We start from the raw sequence: 16,281 nt of genomic DNA, 5'->3' as shown, positions 1-16,281 counted from the left end.
GTCGTGAAGTCATTCTGCCGCTCTACTCTGCACTAGTTAGGCCTCAGCTGGAGTACTGTGTCCAGTTCTGGGCGCCACATTTCAAGAAAGATGTGGAGAAATTGGAAAGGGTACAGAGAAGAGCGACAAGAATGATTAAAGGTTTAGAGAACATGACCTATGAAGCCAGGCTTCATGAACTGGGCTTGTTTAGTTTGGAAAAAAGAAGATTAAGGGGGGACATGATAGCGGCTTTCAAATATCTAAAAGGGTGTCACAAGGAGGAAGGAGAAAATTTGTTCCTCTTGGTTTCTGAGGACAGGACAAGGAGTAATGGGCTTAAAGTGCAGCAGGGGAGGTTTAGATTGGACATTAGGAAAAAATTCCTAACTGTCAGGGTGGTCAAATATTGGAATAAATTGCCAAGGGAGGTGGTGGAATCTCCCTCTCTGGAGATATTTAAGAACAGGTTAGATAGACATCTGTCAGGGATGGTGTAGACGGAGCTTGATCCTGCCTTGAGGGCGGGGGGCTGGACTCGATGACCTCTCGAGGTCCCTTCCAGTCCTATTATTCTATGATTCTATGATTCTATGATTCTATGATTCATAATTCTAAGCAATAGTAGAAGGGAAAATAGCACAATAAAGATAATGGATTTCTAGAAGGCAGACTTAAGCACAGTCAATGAGTTGATAGGTAAGATTCAATGGGAAGCAAGTCTAAGGGGGAAAATAGTTTAAGAGAGTTTTCAAAGAGAGACATTATTAAGGTCACAAGAGCAACAATTGCACGGCATAGGAAATATAGGAAGTATGTCAAGAGACCACCCTAACTTAGCCAAGAGATTTTCAATTATCTGATACTCAAAAGAGAGACCTACAAAAATGGAAACTAGATCAAATAACAAAGGATGAATATAAATAAATAACACAAGTATATAGTGACAAAATTAGAAAGGTCAATGCACAAAAGATTAAACTAGCAAAAGACATAAGTGGAACATAGAATGATCTATAAATACATTACAAGCAAGGCAAAATCCAAAACAGGGTAGGCCCATTACTCAAAGGGAGAGGGAGAAGAGGAGCATGGAAATGACAGAAATGCTAAAATGACTTTTTTGTTTCAGTTTTCCCCCCAAAGTGTACTAGTAATATAACATCTAATATAGTATAGGACAAAGAAAATGAGGTGGGATCAGAAGAAGCTAAAAGAAGGAAAGAGAGATTGCAAATGTTTGGGAGGAAAGGATTAAAATTCAAAAGGACCTGGAATAATTGGAAAGGTTTGAAGTAAACAGGTCGAAATTCAAGAAGGACATAAGGAAAGGAAGGACATAGGAAGGACAAACCAGTTACACATGTACAAAATGGAAAAATGACTGCCTACAAATGAGTATTGTGGAAAGGTATTTAGGGATCTCCATTTTACAGATGCAAGAACAGAGGCACAAGGGGCTTGCTAAAGGTCACCCAGCAAGCCAGAAGCAGAGAAAAGAAATAGAACCCAAGTATACAGAGTCGCAAGCCAGTGCTCTGTCTACTCATCTACTTTCCCTCCCAAATTGTCTCTTTATGCCCCTTCTCCCAGCATCACACATTGCACACCTGCTTACAGGCTGGTGAGAATCAAGAGTATTTTATCTCTTGGCACTTCTTGATGTCAGCTCAGCCGCCTGCAGAACCAAGCATGCAACATCATGTTCCTTAAATATGTCAGAGATCAGAAGCAGACCACATCTTGCTTCTTAGTAACATTCTCTATAAATCTCTGCCTTATTATAATGAAAATAAAATATTCCACAATAATGATCAAAATACTACAAATTAGAAATGTTAATTGGCCATTTTGCTTGGATACAGATTTGTTTTCTAACAGTTCAGAGTTACATTGTATTGACAAAAAACAAGGTGTTTAATTATTTACAACTTTGATGTTTTTAAAGAAAATTGACACCTAAATATAATCTTCATATAATGTCACATGCATGTGTGTTGTATGTAAATAAACACACTCTTCGCAAAGTTGTAGATAATCTAGAAAGCTTTTTACTAATAAAACTTCATAAAATAGAAAACATTGTGGGGGGAAACAACATGATTTTCAGCAAATTGCCTTTGTTTTAAATTCATGGGCTCACATGTCAGCATGCCAATATGTCATGCCTGGTTACATTTGTCTCGTTGCATAAAAATTATGTTCCTGACATAGCCAGGCTCGATGCCTCAACTCTGTCATGTGCCAGCCAACACATTTTAAAGAGATTTTAGTTTGTTTAAACATTGTAACCTAACATTTGCTTGCTTTTTGTTGTTAAAGAATAGGTAAGGAGCTGCTGGTATTAGGCAGATCAGTATTGGACAGTAATATTTTTGGCTAGTTTATGCAGTTTTGCTTAGGCATGTCATCATTGTCATTAGATGTTGACATTAAGCAACTCAATGCTTTGCCACTTCTCATATCTAGGAACCATGATACACTGCAAAAAAAAAAAAAACAGGATTTTAGTAGCAAACAGGAATGTTGGTCCAATAATTATGATGACCTTTGCCAAGCTAATTCTCTTTGCCTTAACTGTCCATCTGCAAAATGCAGATAATAGTCTTTCCTACTTCACAAGTGTGTTCAGAAGACTTTTGTGAGACACTTATATACTACGGGCACCATATATTTATGATTGTTCAGCTGATAGACAGATAAGAAGGAGTGAGGTAATATCTTCTATTGGATCGATTTTCTCGGGTCAGAAGAGTTCTCACCAACAGAAGTAAATCCAATAAAATATATTACCTAACCTAGCTTGTGTCTCTAATATCTTTGAATCAACATGACTACAACAATACTGCATTGATAGATTGCAATACACTACAATGAATAGGAAACTGTATTCTTGAAATGTATTTTCTCTATCTTCCAAAGTTTTATTTGAAAGCCAATTACTTCCATCTATAAAATGAAATATTATTCTTAAATGCTAGTATTTAAAACATTGTGTTTATTTTTCTCTGTCCTTCATGGATTTGCTTGCCTAAATATCAGTTCACTACTTAGAACTTACTTTGGGGGAATATAGTAAGCGTTAATATACAACTGACTAAGCAGTACAATAAGTTTGTCTCAACATATCACTAACAAAATGTATTTCCCTCTAATGTTCCTCAGTGTTGGAAATACAATCCTCTTATTTCTTTTTGCATGAAATAAATGATACTTTAACACATTGAGGACTCCAGAATGACCCAATTCCCTCACAATAAAGCAGGACTGAGAAAACAGCAACGTACATTCATTTTTATACTGAACTTGATATCCTACAGTGGTTGAAGTAGTAGACTACTGTCGTGAACAATGATAAACTATAATATCCAAACTGTATAATAATGTACTGTGCTGTTCCAAAGACAATTACATATTAAAGGGGGTATCCATGTTAGTCTGTAGTTGTAAAAACAGTCCTGTGGCACCAAAGGGTTATTTTGAAATAAAGCCGTAGTATAGACCAGGGCTTAGAAACAAATACATGTATTAAGTCATGAGTTTTCATGGCTAAAACTCACTTCATCAGATGAGTGGGAGTAGAAATTACAGAATTCAGAGTATACAGGTATAAGTATATATGCATATTGGTCAAACCAGACAGTCTTTGTGACAAAGGATAAATTGACACAAATCAGACATCAGGAATGATAACACATATAAACCTGTAGGGGAACATTTTAACCTCCCTGAACATTCAATAATGGATTTAAATATAGCCAGTCTTTTCCAAAAGCATTTTATCACCTGATTACAGAGGAACATAGCTTCATTAACACTGGTCCTACAATTGACAGGTACCTTCTTTTGCTGTTACATATACTCGGAATTATGTAAGTTCCACTCCAATTCATCTGATGAAGTAGGATTTAACCATGAACACCCATGACCTAATAAATTTGCTAGTATCTAAGGTGCCACAGAACTGTTTGTTGATTTTACATATCAGAGAAATGGGGTGGATACAACAAAGAAACTGTTACATTATCTTTTTTGGGTAGTTTAAAAATTCAAGTTCATTTAAGTCTGAGATTCCAATGGGGCCAATTAGAGTTGGGAGCCTAATTCCTCTAGAAGTCTGTGAAAATAATAGCCTTATTTTTATCACATCATTGCTCTTCCTCACATTCCTGTCAGTCACAAAGTGAACTTCTTCCTGAGTATGAGAGTCCAGAGAGAAATCACCTGAAAGAAAGTATAGCTTTCTTATTCTTTAGCTTTTATTGACATAATGGCACTATTCATAGAATCATAGAATACTAGAACTGGAAGGGACATTGAGAGGTCATTGAGTCCAGTCCTCTGCCCTCACAGGGAAGGACCAAGCACTGTCTAGACCATCCCTGATAGAGGTTTATCCAACCTGCTCTTAAATATCTCCAGAGTTGGGAGATTCTACAACTTCCCTAGGCAACTTATTCTAGTGTTTAAACACCTGAAGATTTCCCTAGTGTTCAACCTAAACCTCCCTTGCTGCAATTTAAGTACTTGCTTCTTGTCTTAATATCAGAGGCCAAGGAAAACAATATTTCTCCCTCCTCCCGGTGACACCCTTTTAGATACCTGAAATCTGCTATCATATCGTCTCAGTCTTCTCTTTTCTAAACTATGTAAGCCCAATTCTTTCAGTCTTCACTCACAGCTCATGTTCTCTAGACCTTTAAACATTTTTATGCTTTTCTCTGGATCTTCTCCAATTTCTCCACATCTTTCTTGAAGTGTGATTCCCAGAACTAGACACAACTGAGGCATAATTAGTGCAGAGTAGAGAGGAAAAAGTACTTCTCATGCCTGGCTCACAACACTCCTGTTAATGCATCCCAGAATCATGTTTGCTTTTTTTGTAACAGTGTCACACTGTTGACTCATGTTTAGCTTGTGGTCCACTATTACCACTAAATCCTTTTCAGCAGTACTCCTTCCTAGACAATCACTTTCCATTCTGTATGTGTGAAACTGATTTTTTCCTTCCTAAGTGGAGTACTTTGCATTTGTCTTTATTAATGCAAGTGAAGAGCAGACTAAATATAGTATAATATGCAGCAGCAACAATGAAGGACAGTAGCAGGAGGCAGAGAAATGATTAGCCAACGGCCCCCTGCTCTTCCAAACTCTAGCATGAGGACATCCTCAGTATGAGGTAATTAACTCTTGGTTCCTAGAAGCTTGTGCTAATAGATTATGTATACACATGCCAAAGTTAAACATGTACTTTTAAAAAGAGACAATTTTTGAACATCTGTCTGAAAATCTGAAGTACTATGTTTTGGTTCTGAACTAATGCATGATAAGATTCCTATAAATCAGGGGTAGACAATTTTTGATGGGGGGGGGCACTCTAAGACTTTGGAAAGTGGTTGGGGGCCACACTCTTCCATGATATTAGTGGAGGAGGTGTGGGGTCTGGGATGGAAGTTGGGTGTAGAAGGGAGTTAGAGTAATGGGTTGGAGTACAGGAGGGGCTATGGGGCCTGGGAGGGAGTTTGGGTGAAGGTGGCAGTTGTGACCTGGGAAACTGAGTTTGGGTTGTGACTTGACATAGGGCAGGAGCGGGTTGTGACCAGGACAGGGTGCAGGAGAAGTATAAGGGTTTGGGTTGTAACCTAGGGCAGGAGGGGTTGTGACCTGGAACAGGGAACTGGAATGCAGGGGTTTGGGTTGTGACCTTGGGCAAGGGATTGGGGAGCAGATTATGGGTGGGATTACAGGTTCAGGAGGGTAACAGAGGGTTTGGCTTGTAGGGGGTCAGAGGAAGAGATGGGCTGGGGTGCTCACCTGGGTTCCTCCTGGCCAGCAGCCCAGCAGGGTTCTCAGGTAGCTTCCTTTCTGCCTGGCCTCCACACAGGCTGCAGGGGCCATGTGTGATTAAGAGGCTGAGGAGATCGGGCAGGATGATTCACGCTCTGTACGTTCTTCAAACAGAGAGCTCCCATTGCTCAAAAATTGGCTAATGGGATTGTGCTGGGGGATGGGAACAGACTATGAAGCACTATTCCCTTCTCCTCGGACTCAGACCTGAGAAAGAGAAATGGCTGCAGCAGCCACTTTTCTGAGTGCTGTGGGAAGAGCGCAGGGCAAGCAGGGAGTCTGCCTGATGTCTCCCGTTGTGTCCGTGGGCTGGATCTGGTGGCTTTGCAGGCAGGATCCAGCCCCTGGGTTGTATTTTGCCCAGTCCAGCTATAAATAAAATGCAAAAGCAATAATTAATGTACAAAAGAACTGAGCAATCCAACTATCTAAATTATGAGATTTTAGAAGCTGACATTTCTCCCACAATAACAAAGAGGCTACATTGTAGATTCAACAACTTGTACTAAAGGAAAGTAATGCACTATTCTTCACCATCTGAAATGGCAATGTGTGCATAAATAACTAACTCAACAATAAGAATATATATACATATATTAAGCAAGCATCTACACATACACGATCTTGAGCTACATTTTCAAGAATCTATGATAGGATAAAAAGTCATTTTATAATTTATTTATTTGAAATAACTTTTACTTAATAAAAGACACAACCTTTTCCCAGTAAGGCCAATATCTTCAATGTGAGCAGACAAATGTGGTTTTCTTCCGTAACTATTCAAAGAAATAGAATATATGACCTAGGCTCTGAAGAACTTCAAGATATTTAGGGGGTTCTAATCTGGCACTTTTTAAAGGAAATTGTATACACTTAACTAACTGTATAGGATCATATATGTAGAAAAGCAAAATTTCTCAGTCTGCAACCAAACATTATTCCAATGAAATTGCCTCTTGTGGCATTTCCAAAAATTAGAAATAATAAACATCTAGGACTTGCTGCCTCTTTAGTGCACAGGTTTCCCACAGCCGAATCCTTTGAGGATACTCTTTGGAGTTTCTATTTTAAGAACTTCTCCCCTTCTGTTTCTCTGGAGAAAAACTTTCTTGCTCGTCTGCCAATCTTCCTCTTGACCTCTGTCTGTCTTGTGTACTTGGGCTTTCCAGCTTTTTTTGTGATATCTTCTCCTTCCATATTGCTAGGCCCGCTCCATTTCTAGTACCAATAATTCTCTTTCAGTTGCCAGGAGTCCTTTTCTTGTATTCCAGCTATCAAACTATTTAATCTGCTAAATTTACTCCTTTGCTGTTGCAGAACAGTTCTCCAGCTTCCAAAGATTTAAGTACTGTATATGGTCAAGATGACCACCACAAAGCTATGTGAGCAAGATAACACAGCAGTATTATTATGGAATAACTGCCATTTTTCCAAAATAACAAAGAGTGCATCTACACTGCAAGCCTTTATTTCAAAATAATGTCAAGCTGGAGGACTTCTTACTCTGTCTCATGGAAACCCTCATTTTATGTGGAGTAAGGGAAGTCAAAGGAAGACTGTTCTTCCTTAGACTTCCTGCTGTGTAGACAGCACCAAAAGCTGAATTAAGCTATAGAATTGATTAATTTGACCTTAGCCCTAGCATGTAGACATGCCTCAAGTATTTTCACCAGCAGAGGAGCCAAGATTGAGACAATTATATATGAAAACTGCAGGACCCAGTTATATTAAGAAAGTGTATATTATCGTGACACTGATTAAAATATATGTGAAAAATCAAGGCCTGATTTGCAAATGTAGGGGAGATTACTTATTGAATGACCTATGGCATAACCTTTAACCAGTGTCAATCTACATAAATTCCCAAAGCAAAACACTTTGTTAAAGAAGAGGTACAATTGAAATAATGTTTCCAATACCTGTGTGTAACAACATCAAAGAACTGATTACCACTGATGTGATGAATAAAACTGATATGCTAAATCATCTACAATATCAACACATCAATTACTTAATACAAAATTTCATATAAATTATTTAAGAAACAAGGATTTGATTAAACCAATTTCTCTAATTACAGTGGAGTATCTAAGCTCTCATTCCTGAACAAGCTCATTAAGAAATTTTCCAAAGGTCACCTCTAACTCCGGATAGAAACTGCTTGTATTTATACCCTTACCAATCACTCTTCATGCAAAGAGTGGACCAGTCAGTTTTTATGGCACTTAAAGATGATCTCCAGTTGACCATGGACAAGAACCACGGATCCATATGCATATTGTCCATTTCCATTTACAACTGATTATATGACCCAGTCCACTCTTGGTGAGGCAGATATGCCTGTCCTCCAGACTTGTTTACTGTTGTTTCACTTTATGTAGGTATGAAACCATTAACCTTAAAAAGTTACAAACAATTCAGAACACAACAGTCCATCTATCCAGCAACACAGGTTGCCAAAAGCCTGTCACTCCAGAACCCCGTTGTCTTTCTGGTGAATATCTGGCAAAATTCAAAATTTTAATCTTCATCTTCAAAGTCCTCCATGAGATTGGTTAATGTTAATTATGAGAGCAGCTTGCCCTGTGTATGCACTGTCGCAAATTGCATTCAACTAGGAACAATGGCCATCCTCAAGAACCAAATTCATTTATTGAGGAGGGGAGACAACTATAACTTTGGGACTCGTGCCTGGAAAATATTAAAATTACCATGAAAACCAATGCTTTCAGAAACAACGACAACCCCCTTCTTTGCAGCATTCCCACAACATTGTGTATAAAAGAAAACAAAAATCTCCACTCATCCTTCTTTAGAGTAGGGATAGGAGAGAGAAAAGATATATGTTCTCAACATATTGAGGTGCATTCATATACCATGTATTGCTAGGTATTATCTAAATAATAGACATACTACACTACATAGGTACTGGCTGAATTTAGACAAACATTCTAACAGTGTTCTCTTCTGAGCCCTAGTGGGACTTGCCCCCCTAGGAGAGGATTCATTTTGCACCTTAACCTTGATTGTTAGATTTTTACCTCAGACCTTAGGCCATTAATTAAACATTAATGTTTCAAGAGGGACCTATTGACTAGAAACAAATATTGTTTGCTAATGTCTAGAAGTTAGTTTCAGTCTATAATCTAAGATCTAAAAAGGCAAAGGACTGAAAAAATTATTGTATCTACTAAGTTATTGGGAGACACTCCTCATTGTGTCACCTTAACCTGACTACAGGCAGCAAGTATTATAAGCAGTATGAGTTCACATATTATACATGTATTTTATATATGAATATATTTTATGTATTTTAAGTACACAACTGTATGTGCATTGTAATTCAAAACTAATTTGAAGGACAACAACTTTCAATTTAAGGACTAAAACACCCTCCAGCTGAAGAAAATTCTCACAGTGCAGTATGTTAAATAGAATCTATTGCCATTGCAGTTCTTCATGTAGGAGAGAGGGAAAGGAAGAAAAAAAGGCGTATGTTCTCATGTGAAAACCTTTGTTGTTGTGGTTATTTTAAAAGTTCTATATGATACGTTTTATACAGACTAGGTGAATTCAGAATTACAGATCATTTCAAAAATATTCATTATGCTATTTATATACAACAGTGTGGTCATATAAAAAGTAAAACAGGAATGCATTCACAATTGGTTTAAGTAACTTTCTCTTGGCAAACCACCATAAAAAACAGGGGCATCATGGCGCCGCCAGAATTCTAAATTGTGGTAGAGAATCAGAAGTACACATGGCATTAATCTTTGTCTCATTGCAGGAGACACCCTTGCTTGCATTAGCAGGCTGCCTCAAATCTAAGATATTGGAACCTAACTTTAAATGACAGGATAGACACCATATACTTTCCTATCCACACACAAAACATAATCCACTTTGTTTAAATGAATACATTACGTCATACACTTTATTCCACTTAATATTTATTATTGCAAAAGTACAACAAAAATGTAATAAAATGGGTTAATAATAGACCATGTAATTTTCACTATTCATATTGGACATGATACAGACTACTGAGAGACTTTTAAAGTATACATATATAATTATTTAACCCATTGGTATTACATTCTGGTTACTCTGGATTGATCACAAGACTTTAGGAATCTCATTATACTATCTTACTTTACTTTCCCTAGTGATTGAGAACACTGTTTCTTAATATGTTACTATTAAATTCTTCCTAAGTTTGCATGTCTTTATTTCCTTTTTCCAAATTTAGGCAAAATAGAATTTTGCTAATACAGTAATTTAAAAAACATAACCATCTTAGTCAATTTCTCAATGACTTGTAAACAGCAAATAAAAAATATCATATGCCAGATGAATGGCATGTCTTGTTAAAAGATACTGCAACAATTTGATGTAAAAATAAAGAATTTATTGGGAACACTCGCTGAAGATGAAATAAAAATCCTAAAGATTTCTGATAGAAATGTAGCCGTGTTAGTCTGGTGTAGCTGAAACAAAATGCAGGACTATGTAGCACTTTAAAGACTAACAAGATGGTTTATTAGATGATGAGCTTTCGTGGGCCAGACCCACTTCCTCAGATCAAAATAGTGGAAGAAAATAGTCACAACCATATATACCAAAGGATACAATTTTAAAAAATGAACACATATCTCTACCAAGCATTTATAAACCTCAACTACCCACCCAGAGAAATAAAAAAGCAAATTGAAAGAGCCAGACGAATATCTAGAAACCATCTACTTCAAGACAGACCCAAGAAAACCAACAATAGAACACCACTTGTCATTACCTACAGCCCCCAACTTAAACCTGTCCAACACATTATCAATAAACTACAGCCTATACTGGAACAGGATACTAAACTCCAAGAGGCTCTGGAAGACAGACCCATAGTCTCCTATAGACAACCTCCTAACCTCAAGATGATTCTTACCAACAACCACAGGACATACCACACTAATACCAACCTTGGTACCTTCCCTTACAACAAACCCTGTTGCCCGCTTTGTCCACATATTCACTCTGCTGATACCATTATTGGACCTAACCAAGTGAGTTATAAGATCAAGAACACATATTCCTGCGCATCCAGAAATATAATTTATGCTATCATGTGCCGAAAGTGTCTGTCTGCTTTGTACATTGGACAAACGTCTCAGACACTTCACCAAAGGATCAATGCCCACAAAACAGATATTAGACAGGATTACAAAGAAAAAACAGTTTCTTACCATTTCAACCAGAAAGGACACTGTCTCAATGACTTAATTACCTGCATCCTGCTTCAGAAGCCTTTTAAATCTGCACTTGAAAGGGAATCCTCTGAACTGTCATTCATGCTAAAATTCGACACTCTACGCGGGGGGCTCAACAAAGACTCTAGCTATCTTACCCATTACAAAGATAGCTTCCCCAATTATCTCCTCTAATATCATTAGCTCACAGACATTTACCTTCCCCTCCCCCCCGCATTCCCCTTCTGTTCTGAAATATGATTTGTCCTTTTCATATGTGTTCATTTTTTAAAATTGTATCCTTTGGTATATATGGTTGTGACTATTTTCTTCCATTATTTGATCCGAGGAAGAGGGTCTGGCCCACGAAAGCTCATCATCTAATAAACCATCTTGTTAGTCTTTAAAGTGCTACATAGTCCTGTATTTTGTCTAAAGATTTCTATGAGGGTTAATAGAGGAGAGGCCAATGGTAACAGACTTTGAATTGTCTTATGATGCTTTACTTGATCCGTAGATTATTTATAAAATTGTTATAAGATTATTTAATACACAACGATGACTTTGTTAATCTTTACTACCATCATAGTCCAGACAACGTCAATTGTATTTGCCATCTTTATATATCTGCACAAATACAGAAGTAAATATGGTATCATTTCATATTCTTGTAAGTGCTGAATTGCCAAAACATGTTCAAATTATTCAGATATGGTAAAGTAGTATACCATTTGCATTTTAAATAACAGTGTGAGCTATGAATTTTAGATATAAGTATTTTAAATTATACTTATTCACAACTCACAAGTTTAGTTCAGATAATAAGCCAGGATAAGCTTTCCCCCCCCCCCCCCCAATAAGTTATAATGGCTTCAATATACTCTTAAGAACCTATCACTTTTAGATATCCTCCTCTCCTCTCCCCTTCCTCCTTCCCCCCTCCCCCCCCCCCCAAGTGTTAAAGACCCATGCACAGGGTTTCTGCAAATGAATATGATATATTCCAGAAACCACATAGATTCACACAGACACTCAATAAGAAAGGGACTGTTTACTCAGTTTATAGTTTGAAAACCACTAGGGATGGTGTTCCAGTATGGGAAATTTTAGTACAGTGCATTGTTAATGCAAAATAAAAGGCAAGCCTGGGAAGTTAGGATTGTATTTATTGCAATGTTTGTTTGAAACATTAAAAAAAATCTTCTTCTACTGTCAAAGTATGAACAAATACTTTTTCAGATGAATAAAATCTGTAATCAGTTAGATAGGAGCAATATGCTGTTTTTCTGGCATTTAATCAAACAATGAAATCACATACACATTTCCTGACACACAAGACAAATGATGTAATAATCTGAAGGAGTTTCTCTATCTCCTTGGAACTTTGCATACTTGACTTGTTTTCCATATTTTGTGACTTTAAATGGTGGGAAAATTATATTAAAATGCTTGTAGCAGTTCCTCTAAACTAGCATCCTTTTTGTTTTATTGTATTTAATATAAAAGCAGCAATTATTTGATTTCAAAGTTATGAAAATATGTACCTTATGAGAAAACAAGCAATTTAAGCTTTAATTGGTGTCATTTTTCACAGAACTGGCAAGATTCTTGCATCCCTGGCATGTTGTTTTCTATAAAACTGCAGAGCTGCCTTCAATGAATGTTTTAAGAATGTATAAGTCGTTATAGGAAAGTATGTGAGGAGAAGCCTGGAAATATAAGATTTCTAGGGGGAGATATTCACAGAAGATACATTTCATTTCACAGGCTCTGTGCTGCAATTTTTCTTTATTATTCCTAATATGTCTTGCTTCACATTAAGAACATCCTCTGATCCTGTATGGGGATGAAGTGAGGGGTGGGCACTTGAGAAGTATATTTTGCATAGGAGAGAAAGGACAAATGGAGGGGGGAACAATAGAAAATATGATTAAAAACATAAAATAGAACAAGCTATGCAAGTTAATCAGTTGCTTTGAATAGACGACACACAATCCTAGCTTAATCAGATGCACAGTTCATATAGAGTGTACTCACATACTGTGTGTGTGTTCTCTCTCTTTCTCCTCCCTCCCTCTCTCCAGAGATCTCAATCAGGATCAGGGCCCATTGTACTGGTTCCTGTACAGACATATGGTAAGAGTCGCTGAGCTAATGAGTTTACTGAGTATTTCTCCCTGCATATAACTGTAAACAGATACACAACCCAAACAAACCTAGCTGGCTCAAAAATGCCTGGATTTGTCTCTGAACATGGGGGCACTATACACACAGGTTTATCAAAGTTCTGATTAACTCTGACATAGGGCATAACTATAGAGAATGCCCCCTCTGAAAATGGCATTTGAAGAATGAAGTTGCCATGAACAAAATTACCCCAGTGTTGCCAGATATGTAACCTTTGGATATGTAACTTCCTGTAGTGACATCATGAAGCATGGCCACAGGTATGATGGATATTTGTAGGATATAATTAATTCACATGGAATTTAAAGCGATCTTTTAGCTGTCAAATGCTTCCTCCCACATTTAGCCAACCAGATTTCTATCCACAATATAGGTAGAATGAGTTAATTCTATTAGGGTATGTCTAAACTACATCCCTCTTTCAAAAGAGGGATGTAAATTAGTCAGATCGAAAGTGCAAATGAAGTGGGGATTTAAATATCCTGTGCTTCATTTGCATAGTCATGTCACAGAGGTCCTTCAAAAAAGTGTATTTCAAAAGTGAAACTTCTGTCTAGACAAGGTTCTTTTGGGGAAAAAACCCTCTTTTTTGAAAGAACCGCATCTAGACAGCAGTTTTGCTTTTGAAATACCCTTTTTTGAAAGACCACTGTGGCACGATTGTGCAAATGAAGCACGGGTTATTTAAATCCCCGCTTCATTTGCACTTTCAATCTGCCTAATTTACATCCCTTATAGATTAGTTTAGACATAACCTTGTAGATTAAGAGTACCAGTAAATACTTCTTCCAGTACATCTTTGAAACATTTAAATTCATACATTTTCAAGGGCCATTGCTGGCTCTGAATTTGAAGCCTGCACTTTGCAAACACAAGTTTTTTGGGGCACATCTGGCTATGCTGAGAGAGACAAAGTGCCCAAAGGAGCCCAGGTGACTGAGTGCTTTGTTTATCCCAAAACCAGGAACATTATAACACCCTCATTAACTTCCACATTCAGTGCAACAAGAGAACTCATCCCCAATCTAAAGTGTCATCCAGGACTGAGAGATGTGTTCAGTATCCTTATCTATTCAGTCTGGCTATGTTTACACAGCAGTGTTAATTCAGAATAACTAATGTTATTCCGAAATAACATAGTCCAAGTCTTCACACACAAGCAGTTATTTCAGTATAATGTCAAAATAATGTTGAACTGGAGGACTGCTGTATCAACTCCTGTAACCCTGTACAAGGAGTAAGGGAAGTCAGGGGAAGAGTGCTTTATCTGAGTACACAGCACCAAAAGTCAAAATAAGCTATTTTTACTTAAGCTTTGCAAATTAGCTCAAGTTGCTTCGCTTATTTTGCATTTAGCCCTGGTAAAGACAGGATCAACCAACTGCTCTCAAAATATGGCTAACTGTCTACTGAGAGCTGGACTAGGATTATATATTAATTTGACCTGAAGTTGTGCTTTAGTAGAATTGGTAATGAATATTTGGAAAGTACTCACGAGCATACCACAAGTTTGTATCTACTTGGGACCATCACCACGTTAAACTTTAACATTTGAATTAAAAAGCAGCAAAACACTTCAATTTGAACTGTTGTACATAAAAACATGCAAGTTCAAAATGTCCTCTCAATACTGGGCAAGCATTATTGAAATCTGAGTTGAAAAGCAGTTAGAGTAACTTTAACCACCTGAAGAATGCAATAATCACCATGAAATGTGCAACCTGGAATATTTTATTGCTAATATAAACTGCAATTTATACAGAAAAATAAGAAAAACAGTCAACCCATCTATTTATGAGCCATAATAAATATGGTTATGACATCACTGACAGCCAGTCAGAAACCTCCAAATGCATCCAGAATTCTACAGAAATGGTATGATTACCTTTTAAATCTGTTTCCCATCAGTGTTTGTGAGCATTTTTGGGAGTGTACATATCTGTGACCCTGATTCAGCAATTCTATCCCCACAAGTGCAGGCATCTGGTTACATGGGCTCCGGGACGTATGTGTGGCTGCCTGCCACTCAAGAGCATTGAATCCATCTCAACTCACAAAAAACAAAACAAAAACCCCAAAAGCACCTTTGTGCTGCTACACACTATCACATATCATACATTTTCGGGTGCTTGTGGCAATGCTGAGAGAGAGAGAGAGAGAGAGAGAGAGAGAGAGTGCCCAACAGGAGACTGGTTCAGAGGCATGCTTTTTTCTTTTCTTAAAGTATATTTACATTGTTTGGGGGGCTCTTCACTAGCAGAGGGAGGGAGGCCAGAGTTTCCATCCACCTTTCCCTAGTACTCATCTTGTGTTCCCAATAGCCAAAGAGTCCAGCCCTAATGTTTTTGTCTACCCCATTCCCCATATGACGTGAGACTCCAGGGTTTCCACCACTCACAACCCCTAACTTTATCTTCCCTCTGCTACTCTTCTCTTTAGGTCCCTGCTACTTTTATTGATCCCATGCAGAAGAGCCAAAACACTTGCCAGGCCTTTGGTCAAGGTGCGGGGTATGGTTCTATACTTACAGATGGGGTAGGGTTGGGGCAGATAGCCTGTTAGTGTGCCTCTTAGTCTCCAAATCTCTCACACTGCAGAGGTTTTCCCACTTTATAGGTACCTCAGGATGAAGCATGTGCTTCTGTCCCCTGTGTAAACCCAGAGAAAACAATACTGGAAAACCCCAACTAGACCAACAGTCAATCAGACTTCATGATAATCTGAGCATTTCTGTAGGCTATCAGCAAAAGATAAGATAACATTAGTATTACCTGATGGCAGAACAGATCCTGAAATAGATGGCTGTGGGGAGATCCTTCCATAACCCTTTAAGTTTACCTATTATAGATGCATCTATGGCCTCTACTATGATTGTATTTTAGCAGCTGCCAGTTTTCTGTATATTTAACCTCACAATAACCCTGTGAAGTAGGGAAGTGCTTAATAGATCCATTGTACAGCTGAGAAATTTAGACCCAAAAGACTAGATATGAGACCAGAAGAAATTCAAAAGTGTGTCTTTTCCACA

At 37.7% G+C, this 16,281-nt stretch overlaps 1 long non-coding RNA gene across 1 annotated transcript; it reads right to left on the bottom strand.

Moving 5' to 3' along the window:
- Positions 1 to 232: 232 nt before the first annotated feature.
- On the bottom strand, positions 233 to 13,666 carry LOC142830166 (uncharacterized). The gene is made up of 3 exons (XR_012905158.1): positions 13,104 to 13,666; positions 5,794 to 6,195; positions 233 to 4,203 (listed from the first exon to the last, which is right to left on the bottom strand). It is a non-coding gene; the product is annotated as an uncharacterized LOC142830166 (long non-coding RNA).
- Between the last annotated feature and the right edge of the window lie 2,615 nt (positions 13,667 to 16,281).

This window comes from Pelodiscus sinensis, chromosome 7 (assembly GCF_049634645.1).
Source record: "Pelodiscus sinensis isolate JC-2024 chromosome 7, ASM4963464v1, whole genome shotgun sequence".
Classification (NCBI taxonomy): Eukaryota; Metazoa; Chordata; order Testudines; family Trionychidae; genus Pelodiscus; species Pelodiscus sinensis.
This window is presented reverse-complemented; position numbering and strand designations above follow the sequence as displayed.